The sequence below is a fragment of the Manis javanica genome, chromosome 5 (genome assembly GCF_040802235.1).
Source record: "Manis javanica isolate MJ-LG chromosome 5, MJ_LKY, whole genome shotgun sequence".
NCBI classification, from domain to species: Eukaryota; Metazoa; Chordata; class Mammalia; order Pholidota; family Manidae; genus Manis; species Manis javanica.
Genome location: NC_133160.1, coordinates 117,936,008 through 117,951,446, shown reverse-complemented (window position 1 = coordinate 117,951,446; position 15,439 = coordinate 117,936,008). Strand labels below are relative to the sequence as shown.

Below are 15,439 nucleotides of genomic sequence, written 5' to 3'. Positions count from 1 at the left end.
TGAACGTGCTTTCCTTATTCTACCCTCAGAGATAATCACTTCTAACAATATTGTATTTATTCCTTGAAATGTATAAATGTACATATAAAACCTATACACTTATGTGTATATAATAATTTGTATTATATTTTATATTCATTTTGTACTCTATTTTTTCACTGAACTCTATAACATGAATATATTTTGGAGCTGATGCACAAATTATGTTTTTATTCTTTTTTTTTTTAATTTGGGAAGGGTGCACCAATCCCAGAGCTACTGCAATACCTGGTCGATGCATGGAGAAGATGGAGCAAGCTCCTATTCCATCTCCCTGCTCCCAAAATCCATTTAATATATTGTCCTCAGATAGAAGACATTTCAGATAGTAAAGTGCTAAGAAAAAAAAATACACTTAAGCTTAGGCAAAAGGCTGATAATGATCTGTTTTTATTCTTATGAATGACATATAACAGTCTATAGTTGGATGTAACAAAGATAATACAATTCTTTACTGATGGAAATTCCTGTTTTTCCCAGTTTTTTCCATATAAGTAGCACTGCAGTGAATGTCTTTGAATATAGACAATGAAATTGACAAAGTAAAAGGTACTTTTACCTGTCTTTGCAGTGACAATGGAACTGGCAAAGTAAAAGTATACACATGTAAGATATTAGTAAATTTTTTTTACAAAATCACTAAAGGTATACCAATTTTCACAGCACATGAAATTGCCTATATTCTTACATCCTCACCAGTTCTGGGAATTATTTGCCGTAATTGTCCATATTGAATATGGACAATTAAAAAAATCTGTATTTCATAGATGCTTTGTAATTTTTCATATTTTTATATTTCATAAGTTTACTGGTTATTTTAATCATTTTGATCCATTTTGCCCATCAGGAATGTTACTTCCTCCTAAATGACTGATAGCTAGTCATTTATTACTAATTTATGTACTGAAGATTATCTGTAGTTTTTCTGTCTTATATGCCAGTTATCTTTTAAGATTTTTAATGATGTTACACAAAAGTTTGTTGCTCATATAATTAAATGTCTCAAATTTCTGCCTTAGAGTTGGTATGGGCACCTAAATATTTAAATGTGTTTACATAATAAAAGGTACTTACATGCTAAAAATTTATATATTTGTGTTAATTTAGACGTTCACTGTGCATGTAGTAGAGAGTAGAGTCTAGTTATTATGAGTGGGCTTTAAAGCAGATCATCTTGGTTTAAATCCTATCTCTGCTATTTGAAATTGTATTATCTTGACAGATTACATTAGCTGGACTGTGCTCCATTTTCTCATCTACAAATTTAGAATGATCATAATTATAATACTTCCTGAAATAGTTACTAGGAATGAGAGGATAATCCTGATCAATTATAAATGCTTAATAAGTATGAACTTATATTTTTATTATGCCAAGTCCACACAATAATACAAACAAGTCAGACACTTTGAACTCTCATTTAGTAAGAGTACACATTACACAGTAATGTCTCTGTTCAAAGCAGGGGATATGTGTTGTCAAAAGTTCCTGAGAATATATTTCATAAGTATAAAATTATCTGGAGAAACTCATAGTCAATAATCTGTTCTCTTACTGGAAAGGATAAAATCTATAAATGTTCAATGTGACTTTTGCTCCTATTTGATTACATAAAGTTCTCTGAGACAACTCACTGTGACATTCACTTCATTTTGAGCCCAGGTTGCATGCCAGAAGAAAAGCACAATGAGAGTTTTTTATTTGTTTGTTCTTATGGCTTGACGTTTGTTTTGGGAAGTACAGGGCTAGCAGTTATGGATGCTTTTACCAAAAGTAAAAATATCTCAGTCCCTGGGGGCAAATCCAACTCTCAGTACCTCCCTCTCAGGTATCTCAGATGTAATCCTAACAAAATTATGAGATTTGATTACACATCAGTCTTATTAATAAATCACCTTCTAGCTCTCAGAGATCTCCATCCTCCTCTCCTCCATGTTCAGTCTGCCTTCATCCAGCAAGTCTTACACTCTGTGTGAGTCCCCACCTTGTGCCCAGGAGAAATGTTAGGTGCTGGGATACCATGGTGAGTATAGGTGCATAAGGCTCACTTAGTTCTCCCCACCTTGGGTTTACCTGGATTTGGGAAAAATGGTTGAAACAGAATATCCTTTTGTACATTTTTCCATCCCAGGTCTCAGCAGTGTATCACAGAGTAGATGCTCCAATGCACTCATTAAATTTAATTGTTAGATTAAATCTCTGTGGACTGTCTAGTTTCAACTAAGGACTCCTAGATAAAATAGGTACTATCCTACCAATGATCTACTTGTCAAGGATTCCAAGGACTTAGATTTCTGCTCTGTTTACCTGATAACTCTCACTGGAAAGTAACAGTAATATTTGCTAGGCCCACAGTATTAATAGGCTGCTCCTGACACACTTTGCAGAAGTGAACACCAGGCTAGAAGTCAGTGTCCACTCTGTTTCTACCCCGCTTGCTTTGTTTCCTCATCGTTAAAAAGGAGAATATGGGGCAGAGCCAGGATGGCGGCGTGAGTAGAGCAGTGGAAATCTCCTCCCAAAAACACATAGAGCTATGAAAATATACCAAAGAAAAATCTTCCTAAAATAGAGACCACAGGACACAGGACAACATCCAGACCACATCCACACCTGCAAGAACCCAGTGCCTTGCAAAGGGGGTAAGATACAAGCCCCAGCCCGGCGGGACCCGAGCGCCCCTCCCCCCGGCTCCCGGCGGGTGGAAAGAAACCGGAGCGGTTTTTTTTGGCAAGTGCTTTTTGGAAGCCTTAAAGGGACGGGCCCCCGTTGCTAGGGAGGCAGGGAGGCGGGACCGGTGAGCAGGTGCCTGGGACCGGTGCCTGAGGACAAAGAATATCCTGCGTTTCTCCCTGCGGGACCGGCAGGCGGGTGCCTGAGACCGGCTCTTGAGGACGGAGGAAATCGCGCGTTTTTCCCCTTTTTTTCTCTCTTTTTGGCGAGTGCTTTTTGGAAGCCTTAAAGGGACAGGGACCCCGGTGCTAGGGAGGCAGGGCGGCGGGACTGGTGAGCGGGTGCCTGGGACCAGCACCTGAGGACAAAGAATATCGAGTGTTCCTTCCCTGCGGGACCGGTGGGTGGGTGCTTCTTGGAAGCCTTGAAAGGACAGGGACCCTGGTGCTAGGGAGACAGGGCAGCAGGACCAGTGAGCGGGTGCCTGGGACCGGCACCTGAGGACAAAAAAAAAAAAAAAAAAAAATCGCGTGTTTTTTCCTTTTTTTTTTCCTTTCTGTTCCCTCTCTCATTGTTGCTGTTGTTGTTTTGGTTTGTAGAGTGCTTTTTGGAAGTCTTAAAGGGGCAGGACAGGTCACTTAGAACAGAGGTAGGGAATCTGGGGACCAGTGGGCACTCTAACCCCCTGGGCAGCAGGGAGCACAGAGGCCCCTTACGGAGATAAATAGCCTCCCGGCCACTCCCCCTCCAACGGGGATCCACCATTTTGGAGGAACAGCCCCAGCCAGGCCAAGCCCACAGCAACAGCGGAGATAAACCCCAAAGCAACTGGGCAGGAAGCAGAAGCCCTGTCTGCGCACAGCTGCCCAGCACAAGCCACTAGAGGTCGCTATTCTCCCAGGAAAAGGCCACAAACCAACAAGAAGGGAAGCTCTTCCAGCGGTCACTTGTACCAGCTCTGCAAACTATCTCTATCACCATGAAAAGGCAAAACTACAGGCAGACAAAGATCACAGAGACAACACCTGAGAGGGAGACAGACCTAACCAGTCCTCCTGAAAAAGAATTCAAAATAAAAGTCATGAACATGCTGACAGAGATGCAGAGAAAAATGCAAGAGCAATGGGATGAGATGCAGAGAAAAATGCAAGAGCAGTGGGATGAGATGCAGAGAAAAATGCAAGAGCAGTGGGATGAAGTCCGGAAGGAGATCACAGATGTCAGGAAGGAGATCACAGAAGTGAAACAATCCCTGGAAGGATTTATAAGCAGAATGGATAAGATGCAAGAGGCCATTGAAGGAATAAAAGCCAGAGAACAGGAATGTACAGAAGCTGACATAGAGAGAGATAAAAGGATCTCCAGGAATGAAACAACACTAAGAGAAATATGTGACCAATACAAAAGGAATAACATTCGTATTATAGGAGTACCAGAAGAAGAAGAAAGAGGAAAAGGGATAGAAAATGTATTTGAAGAAATAATTGCTGAAAACTTCCCCAAACTGGGGGAGGAAATAATCGAACAGACCATGGAATTACACAGAACTCCCAACAGAAAGGATCCAAGGAGGACAACACCAAGACACATAGTAATTAAAATGGCAAGGATCAAGGACAAGGAAAGAGTTTTAAAGGCAGCTAGAGAGAAAAAGGTCACCTATAAAGGAAAACCCATCAGGCTAACATCAGACTTCTCGACAGAAACCCTACAGGCCAGAAGAGAATGGCATGATATACTTAATGCAATGAAACAGAAGGTCCTTGAACCAAGGATACTGTATCCAGCACGACTATCATTTAAATATGATGGCGGGATTAAACAATTCCCAGACAAGCAAAAGCTGAGGGAATTTGCTTCCCACAAACCACCTCTACAGGGCATCCTACAGGGACTGCTCTAGATGGGAGCACCCCTAAAAAGAGCACAGAACAAAACACACAACATATGAAGAATGGAGGAGGAGGAATAAGAAGGGAGAGAAGAAAAGAATCTCCAGACAGTGTATATAACAGCTCAATAAGCGAACTAAGTTAGGCAGTAAGATACTAAAGAAGCTAACCTTGAACCTTTGGTAACCACGAATCTAAAGCCTGCAATGGCAATAAGTACATATCTCTCAATAGTCACCCTAAATGTAAATGGACTTAATGCACCAATCAAAAGACATAGAGTAATAGAATGGATAAAAAAGCAAGACCCATCTATATGCTGCTTACAAGAAACTCACCTTAAACCCAAAGATAAGCATAGACTAAAAGTCAAGGGATGGAAAAACATATTTCAGGCAAACAACAGTGAGAAGAAAGCAGGGGTTGCAGTACTAATATCAGACAAAATAGACTTCAAAACAAGGAAAGTAACAAGAGATAAAGAAGGATACTACATAATGATAAAGGGCTCAGTCCAACAAGAGGATATAACCATTCTAAATATATATGCACCCAATACAGGAGCACCAGCATATGTGAAGCAAATACTAACAGAACTAAAGAGGGAAATAGACTGCAATGCATTCATTGTAGGAGACTTCAACACACCACTCACCCCAAAGGATAGATCCACTGGGCAGAAAATAAGTAAAGACACACAGGCACTGAACAACACACTAGAACAGATGGACCTAATAGACATCTATAGAACTCTACATCCAAAAGCAACAGGATATGCATTCTTCTCAAGTGCACATGGAACATTCTCCAGAATAGATCACATACTAGCTCACAAAAAGAGCCTCAGTAAATTCCAAAATATTGAAATTCTACCAACCAATTTTTCAGACCACAAAGGTATGAAAGTAGAAATAAATTCTACAAAGAAAACAAAAAGGCTCACAAACACATGGAGGCTTAACAACATGCTACTAAATAATCAATGGATCAATGAACAAATCAAAATAGAGATCAAGGAATATATAGAAACAAATGACAACAACAACACTAAGCCCCAACTTCTGTGGGATGCAGCGAAAGCAGTCTTAAGAGGAAAGTATATAGCAATCCAGGCACACTTGAAGAAGGAAGAACAATCCCAAATGAATAGTCTAACATCACAATTATTAAAAGTGGAAAAAGAAGAACAAATGAGGCCTAAAGTCAGCAGAAGGAGGGACATAATAAAGATCAGAGAAGAAATAAACAAAATTGAGAAGAATAAAACAATAGCAAAAATCAACGAAACCAAGAGCTGGTTCTTTGAGAAAATAAACAAAATAGATAAGCCTGTAGCCCAACTTATTAAGAGAAAAAGAGAGTCAACACAAATCAACATAATCAGAAATGAGAATGGAAAAATCACGACAGACTCCACAGAAATACAAAGAATTATTAAAGACTACTATGAAAACCTATATGCCAACAAGCTGGAAAACCTAGAAGAAATGGACAACTTCCTAGAAAAATACAACCTCCCAAGACTGACCAAGGAAGAAACACAAAAGTTAAACAAACCAATTACAAGCAAAGAAATTGAAACAGTAATCAAAAAACTACCCAAGAACAAAACCCCGGGGCCGGACGGATTTACCTCGGAATTTTATCAGACACACAGAGAAGACATAATACCCATTCTCCTTAAAGTGTTCCACAAAATAGAAGAAGAGGGAATACTCCCAAACTCATTCTATGAGGCCAACATCACCCTAATACCAAAACCAGGCAAAGACCCCACCAAAAAAGAAAATTACAGACCAATATCCCTGATGAATGTAGATGCAAAAATACTCAATAAAATATTAGCAAACAGAATTCAACAGTATATCACAAGGATCATACACCATGACCAAGTGGGGTTCATCCCAGGGATGCAAGGATGGTACAACATTCGAAAATCCATCAACATCATCCACCACATCAACAAAAAGAAAAACAAAAACCACATGATCATCTCCATAGATGCTGAAAAAGCATTTGACAAAATTCAACATCCATTCATGATAAAAACTCTCAGCAAAATGGGAATAGAGGGCAAGTACCTCAACATAATAAAGGCCATATATGATAAACCCACAGCCAGCATTATACTGAACAGCGAGAAGCTGAAAGCATTTCCTCTGAGATCGGGAACCAGACAGGGATGCCCACTCTCCCCACTGTTATTTAACATAGTACTGGAGGTCCTAGCCACGGCAATCAGACAAAACAAAGAAATACAAGGAATCCAGATTGGTAAAGAAGAAGTTAAACAGTCACTATTTGCAGATGATATGATACTGTACATAAAAAACCCTAAAGACTCCACTCCAAAACTGCTAGAACTGATAACGGAATACAGCAAAGTTGCAGGATACAAAATTAACACACAGAAATCTGTAGCTTTCCTATACACTAACAACGAATCAATAGAAAGAGAAATCAGGAAAACAATTCCATTCACCATTGCATCAAAAAGAATAAAATACCTAGGAATAAACCTAACCAAAGAAGTGAAAGACTTATACTCTGAAAACTACAAGTCACTCTTAAGAGAAATTAAAGGAGACACTAATAAATGGAAACTCATCCCATGCTCATGGCTAGGAAGAATTAATATCGTCAAAATGGCCATCCTGCCCAAAGCAATATACAGATTTGATGCAATCCCTCTCAAATTACCAGCAACATTCTTCAATGAATTGGAACAAATAATTCAAAAATTCATATGGAAACACCAAAGACCCCGAATAGCCAAAGCAATCCTGAAAAAGAAGAATGAAGTAGGGGGGATCTCACTCCCCAACTTCAAGCTCTACTACAAAGCCATAGTAATCAAGACAATTTGGTACTGGCACAAGAACAGAGCCACAGACCAGTGGAACAGATTAGAGACCCCAGAAATTAACCCAAACATATATGGTCAATTAATATTTGATAAAGGAGCCATGGACATACAATGGCAAAATGACAGTCTCTTCAACAGATGGTGCTGGCAAAACTGGACAGCTACATGTAGGAGAATGAAACTGGACCATTGTCTAACCCCATATACAAAGGTAAACTCAAAATGGATCAAAGACCTGAATGTAAGTCATGAAACCATTAAACTCTTGGAAAAAAACATAGGCAAAAACCTCTTAGACATAAACATGAGTGATCTCTTCTTGAACATAGCTCCCCGGGCAAGGAAAACAACAGCAAAAATGAGCAAGTGGGACTACATTAAGCTGAAAAGCTTCTGTACAGCGAAAGATACCATCAATAGAACAAAAAGGAACCCTACAGTATGGGAGAATATATTTGAAAATGACAGATCTGATAAAGGCTTGACGTCCAGAATATATAAAGAGCTCACACACCTCAACAAACAAAAAACAAATAACCCAATTAAAAAATGGGCAGAGGAACTGAACAGACAGTTCTCCAAAAAAGAAATACAGATGGCCAAGAGACACATGAAAAGATGCTCCACATCACTAATTATCAGAGAAATGCAAATTAAAACTACAATGAGGTATCACCTCACACCAGTAAGGATAGCTGCCATCCAAAAGACAAACAACAACAAATGTTGGCGAGGCTGTGGAGAAAGGGGAACCCTCCTACACTGCTGGTGGGAATGTAAATTAGTTCAACCATTGTGGAAAGCAGTATGGAGGTGCATCAAAATGCTCAAAACAGACCTACCATTTGACCCAGGAATTCCACTCCTAGGAATTTACCCTAAGAACGCAGCAATCAAGTTTGAGAAAGACAGATGCACTCCTATGTTTATCGCAGCACTATTTACAGTAGCCAAGAATTGGAAGCAACCTAAATGTCCATCGGTAGATGAATGGATAAAGAAGATGTGGTACATATACACAATGGAATACTACTCAGCCATAAGAAGTGGAAAAATCCAACCATTTGCAGCAACATGGATGGAGCTGGAGAGTATTATGCTCAGTGAAATAAGCCAAGCGGAGAAAGAGAAATACCAAATGATTTCACTCATCTGAGGAGTATAGGAACAAAGGAAAAACTGAAGGAACAAAACAGCAGTGGAATTACAGAACCCAAAAATGGACTAACAGGTACCAAAGGGAAAGGAACTGGGGAGGATGGGTGGGCAGGGAGGGATAAGAGGGGGGAAGAAGAAGAGGGGTATTAAGATTAGCATGCACTGGGGGGAGGGAGAAAGGGGAGGGTGGGCTCCACAACACAGAGAGGACAAGTAGTGACTCTACAACATTTTGCTAAGCTGATGGACAGTAACCGTAATGTGGTTGTTAGGGGGGACCTGATATAGGGGAGAGCATAGTAAACATAGTATTCTTCATGTAAGTGTAGATTAAAAATTAAAAAAAAAAAAAAAAAGAAAGAAAGAAAGAAAGAAAAGGGGGATTACTCCTTAACAGGATAAAACTATTGGTAAATCAAAGATCAACGCATGCTTTAAATATCCTTAATGTTGATCACTTAAAGGGTGTCAGATGATCATCTATGGAGGTACTTTTTTCTGATAATATTCCTTTCTCTTAATTAAAAAAAAAAAAAAAAAGCAGTTATTGTGTGCTGACCTCCAAGGAGTTCTGCACAGTGGTATAGAGGGCATGTCAAAGTGTGGGCAAAGGGTCTGTTTGTTTCTATGCAGAAGATCAAGGCCTGCCTAGCTTGGATACCCAGAAAATGAACTAAGATACGATATGAGGAGGAGCTTCTGGCATCAGCACTCTCTGGGGGACTTGTGCCGGGGGATGATCATCAAAAAGCCTCCACAGGGATCCAGACGATGCTGCGGTTGTGGCTGCATCCAGCCCACCGTCTCCTGGACTTGCCATAGGAATGAGGAGGGAGATGTCTAGGCTGGCATGTGCATACAGTGAGACAACGAATTTGACCGGATCTGTACTGTTGGAACTCAACCAGGAGTTGGGAGGGGTGCAAGGTGTAGCACTCCAAAATCTCATGACTATAGACTATCTATGGTTAAAAGAACATATGGGATGTGAACAGATCCCAGAAATGGGCTGCTTTAATTTGTCTGATGGTTCAAGTACAGTTGGACAATATCCATCATATCATAGATAAATTTTCACAAATGCCTAGGGTGCCTAAATGGTTTTCTTGGCTTCACTGGAGAGGGATGGTAATTATAGATTTGCTTTGTTTATGTCACCGTATTCCTATTATGTTAATATGTGTGTGCAAATTAGTTAGTAGTTTAAAACCTATACATACTTAAGGTACTCTACAAGAAGATATGTCAAAGAAATAATCAATGCTCCCATGTTTCCTTCATATGCTACATCTATACCTTTTCTTCTTCCTTCCTAATTACAACCCTTAAATAGAATTCATGCCTCATATCGAATTTACCGAGTATCATAATTCCTCCAGGTGGTAAAGATACCTCGAGACAAGTGCTGGGCATAGAAGCCACAGGGCATAAATCTGCAAAGAAGTAAAAAGCTAACCTTTGCAAACAATATGGCTTCTCTCTCACTTACCAACTTTACATTTCCCTGTATGGCCCCGGAAGATGACTGGTTAGCCAGAGACGGGTAAGATTCCTCAAGGGAGGAAAAACCTAAGACAGGCACAGTCGCAGGGGGGCCATCAGGTGAGAATTTGGGGATCAACAGAGGTGATTCTCAGAACCTCACCCCCCCTGCTTTGAGAGAAATCTTCTGCATCCGTGGATGTCTTGCTGCCCTTGTCTAGCCTGGATTAATACTTAGTCCATAGGCACACACCTGATCATCTGATCATCTACATTTGCCCTCTTACAGCACTAAACTATGTTTTCTACCTTTATCTTGCATCTACCTACCACTTCAGCATTTTATTAAAAATAAAAATAATAATAATAGGAGAAATGTGGGATCAACATATAAATCAAGTACAAAAACCAAACGAATATTCATATTTGACCTGATTGTTTATAGGTCATAATGCATGATCAAAACCGAAAGTTTCTGTGATGAATGCCCTTGTACTGTTCACCATGTAAGAATTTATTCACTGTGCAAGAATTCATTCACCATGTAAGAACTTGTTTGTTATGCTTCAGAAGATTGGAGACTGACGAGAATTAGGTTTGAGATGGATTAATGATTGTACATTGAGCATTGACCCTCCTATACTGAATTTTATTGTTGTTAACAACCATTTGATCAATAAATATGAGAGATGCCCTCTCAAAAATAAAATAAAATAAAAAAAATAAAAAATAAAAAATAAAAAATAAAAAGGAGAATATGTCCAATGTGAAGGACATATAAGGTAATTATGATACTTTCATTTTAGAACTCTTTAAACAGCAAATTACTATATAAAAGCAAGATTAATTTTAATGACAGTGATTTAAAAAGGCTTTAAATGTTTCACATGATTAAGTAATTAAAATATTGATACTTTATTCTCTCTATATTTCCTTTTTTAGCAGCTTTGTGATTATAATTTGCATCTATACTTTCTATATATAAAAATCTAAATATTAATATTAGTAATAATAATAAAAATACAACCTATCCAGATGATTCTGTAAAAGAAACTGCATGATCCACTTTAGTTTTCCTCAAATCCTCATTCCAGTTTTAAGCTTCAGAAAAAGATGAGAGCTACTTGCAGATTTAGATTGTTGCTGGTGAGCTTTTATTCTGTATTCCAGAGAAGGAGGCAGAGATGAATTCGTGGGGATTGGCTTTCTGTGGCCAGTGATGCAATGGAAGAGCACAAATATGGATACATACCTGCAAATGCATTTAGATACACACAGTCATGCTCATTCATACAGAGATATAGAAAGCCTCTGCTACTAATTTTCATTCTTGGCTCATAATCAGATTCTTAAACTTTGCCAATAGCAATCAGTGTGTTGGGGAGAGGAAGCAAAGGGAAAGATTTGGGAGGAGGAATTTGGAGCAAATTAGAAGAAAGCTTGGGAAGGGAGAGTCCCTTACTCACCAATGAATAATAAAATGGGTGAGGTTAACTTTCAAAAGAATAGACTTGCAAGAAAAATGACAGAAGGAAGAAAAGACAGAGAACAAACAGGAGGCCAGGGAGGACCCTGAATGGGGAGACCCTGTTCCATGTACAGAAACCTGTCATAGAAGGCTTTGTAGTACTTGCTTGTGTCCTAACCAGTCAAATGGAAACACCTTTTACTGAACATCTTTCCCTTTAACTCTCAAGCATGCCTGAAAAATCAAAAAGAGATGACAACTAAGGAAATAATGTAAATGTGACTCACTTTTGGATTACTGTTTTTAAAATCTCACTTCTCTCTGCTGCCAGTCACATATGTACTGGTGCAGTGTGGAACTGCCAGGTGAGGTAAACCGTTGATACCTTTGGACTTTAGATAAGAGAAAGAGAAAAATAAAAAAGGCCAAAGATCTGCAGAACCCATGAATCCCCCAACTTGTTTCTTTTCATGTCTCTGTACCTACTCTGTGTTCAGTTGAGGAAATTCTCCCTTGCTCCCCTCCACCCCCATCAATACCTCCAACCCAGTTAGTTCCAAACCTGATTATTTTGCATTTCTCTCTCAATTTTAATTAGATCACATTTCTTTTAAAAGGTCTTCCTGACTCTCACAAGATTTTATAGAACCCTCAGTGGCTTCCAAACTTGAACTTTCTCCTAACCATCAACACTTTTCTGCAATAAAAACTTGCCTATCCAGCTTCCTTATTAAACTGCGTTAAGCTTAAAAACAAGGCCTTAGTAATTAACACGGTGTATGACATCCAGCTGGCTAAACATGTAATACATATTAACTGACTGTAAGCAGCTAATGTGTTCAAGAAAATCATAGGTGTTATTTACAGAAAGCATTAATATCTAGCCCTACCAAAAGTAAAAAAAAGAACAGCTAAGTGGTTTCTAAGAAATGGGCCTTTTCATAATAGAAAATCAAGGTAAAGCAGAAGTAACCAGGGGATCAAATTTAGATTTTACAGTATTTGGTTTTACGTAGTCAGTGTCATAAAAGAAAAACAGAGCCCAAAATGGAATCATTTCTGTTAGGCCAAGTCATCAAACCTGGGCTTAACACCTAACCTCGTTGCTGTCTCAACCTCCCTGAGAAATGTGGTCAGTCAGAAATTTTCTGGTTGGCAACCATGAGTTAATCTATCCCATGAAACCTCTCTATCTTCCAGAAGAAGATGAGGAAATCTGCATGATTAGACCCTCTGCTTTTTCCCTCAAAGGGATAGTGACTTTGCCTGAAGTAACCTCTTTCCTTCATTTAACAATTTTTTGCCGCACCCTCCTTCCTGTAAAAACCTTACATTTTGTACAATTCTTCATGTATCTCTCTACTTGCTATATGGGAGGCTCTCCTGCTCATGAATTTCTTAATGAAGGACTTGCTGGTTTAATCCCTTCCCTAAATCCAGTCCTCAGTCTGTAGGAGGGAGCCTGCTGGTTTAGTCCACACACTGTTGGTGCACACAAGGCCTTCTATTGACTAGTATTGTTGTATGGCAGCTTCACCTGGGGAGGTCTCTCCCTGTGAACTAAGTGAAGCCTAAACTTGGAAGAAGGAGTGTTCTTGTCTCTGACAGAGAAAGAATTCTTGAACAGGTCAGATGAATGTAGGTAAGGAAGGAATTCATTAAAGTGAGAGTAGTAATGGATGGCAGCAGCCATGTAGGCAGTAGAGAGCCAGGAAGAAAAGAGGAAGGACAGGAAAGTTCATTCAACTCCTACTTGGTATTGGGACAATCCTGAAGCCAGGGTCACCTAGAATCCAGTGCCCACTAGAAACTGCACATCATGTTAAATAAGCCTCTATCACCCCAGGATTTGGAGGAGCCACAGAGCACTGTATGGAGTGTGATAATGTTCTGAAAACTTTCCCAAAGCAAAGAAAGATTTTTGGGCTGGCTACTAAAGAGTATGATCTTACAGCTGCAATCCTGTACAAGTCACCCAGGCATCAGGAATTTGCAAGCTCAAATCAGAAATCTTAGTAGCCCTTCCCTACTTGTAGACCAGAGAGAGTGAAGACTTGTGCTTAAGTCTAGAAAACTTAATGAAGTAGGACAGTAGCAAAGACACTTACCACTGGAAAAGGAGTCTCTTAATAAACCTTCTGAGAGGCTTGGAAGTTGGGCAGCAAGGTTTTATTTAAGGCAAAGTACACACTTGAAGAAAGGTGAATGTGGGCAACCTCAGAGAGAAGGCACACTTATAGGCTTAGGATTCAAGTCTTTTAAGGATTTAAAGAATGGGATAGCCTTGACTTATGGCCTCATTGTCTATCTTTGGTGAGAGACATTATGTCACCATCCATAGTCAGTGCTCTAGATATTCTGTAAGAAACACTTAATACAAGAAATTTCTTGATCCTGCTCTTCTCCAAGGTAGTGATTACCCTCAAGCAGTGGAAACATACTATTTATGACTACTTGCCCTGCCTTAAGATACAGTTAGTTGCTGGGTAATTACCATAAAATATGTTAGGAGTCTTACCTCTTAACTCCCTTGTTTTTAAAATGGAATCTTAGCCTTAAGATAGAGTCCCTCTTGTTATTAATACATATACTGTTTATATCTCAGCATTTTTCATCATAGGCAAGAAAAGTTAATAATAATGCTTGTCACATGACCCTGTTCAACTCAGTAAACAGTAATGTCTAAACCCCAACCCATGATCTTTCCCTTGGATTATATGCTGGGAACTGCTGATGGCCAGGTCTGTGATTCCCCAATTTTTTGGAATATTTCCCCAGGTTTCATATCTAGAACTGTTGGTGGTAGAAACAGTTCTCCATTTGTTTGTAATTAGTCTGCAGTGCCTATTCTATGGGGCCTGTTGGTTTAATCCTATCTCCAGCCCTTCGTTTGTTGCTTAAGGCTGGTGTCCACAATTCTATTAACTTAACTACTGATGTTTCTTTGTTAATGTGCACATGATGTAAAGTTATTGCTAAGTGACCTCACTAGCCTAAAATTTTGTTAGATTATTGATGTGGCTCTGAATAATCAAAAGGCCTTGCTATCTAAAAGAAATAATATACTTTCCATCAAGAGAGTTGAGTGTGCTGCATTTTGGTACATCTGTCTAATTTTTGTATAAGAATTGTAGTTCCAGGAGTTGCATATGTCTAGCATGATATAAAAATCTACTAAATGCAAGCTAGAATTACAATGGCCATTATGGGGAATGTGACAATTAGGTAAGATCATTTTTAAAAAAAGATTGAAAGTGAAGTTTCCCAAATTAAAACACAGAATAGGTGTGGGTAAAATTTCAGAATTTCCAGAATCTCTCACCTGACCTTAGTACATCTCCATATCAATAGATGCTTCCAAGGAGTGGAGAGAAGTGGTCCATCTCCATATCAATAGGTAATTACAAGGGTGAGCAAGAAATATCTGGACCAGAGAGGTTGGGTGGGGTCCCTTTTTACAGCAGGGTGGTGTGAGAGCTAGCAGAAGTCGATGACTTCTTGTAATCAGTAAATGGATTTCTCCCACTTTATTTCTCCCTTTGACTGTTTTTGGCTTCAAAGGTAATTTGCCCCAGGCTGGGAACTTATTCCCCCCCAAACCCTAGAGTTACAATGGGTTACTTATTTTCACTGACATGCAGAAGCCTGTCAGAATTTTGAAAATGTTTCGAAATTCCATAATAGTTTCATTGGAAGATTCATTGCAAAGGCTACTGAAGAATTAAAGAGGTAAATGTACCTAAAACACAAAACTAAGATGGACAAATAAGACTGATGTAACTCCTGCTCCCATCTATTCTTCTTTGTTTGAATGCTTATTCTAATTTTGTCCACTGTCTGCACTGTATTTCTACTGTAAAA

General features: G+C 39.1%; 1 non-coding gene across 1 annotated transcript; it reads right to left on the bottom strand.

Annotated features, from left to right (window-relative positions):
- Positions 1–233: 233 nt before the first annotated feature.
- Positions 234–423, bottom strand: LOC118973970 (U2 spliceosomal RNA). The gene has a single exon (XR_005063533.1). It is a non-coding gene; the product is annotated as a U2 spliceosomal RNA (small nuclear RNA).
- Between the last annotated feature and the right edge of the window lie 15,016 nt (positions 424–15,439).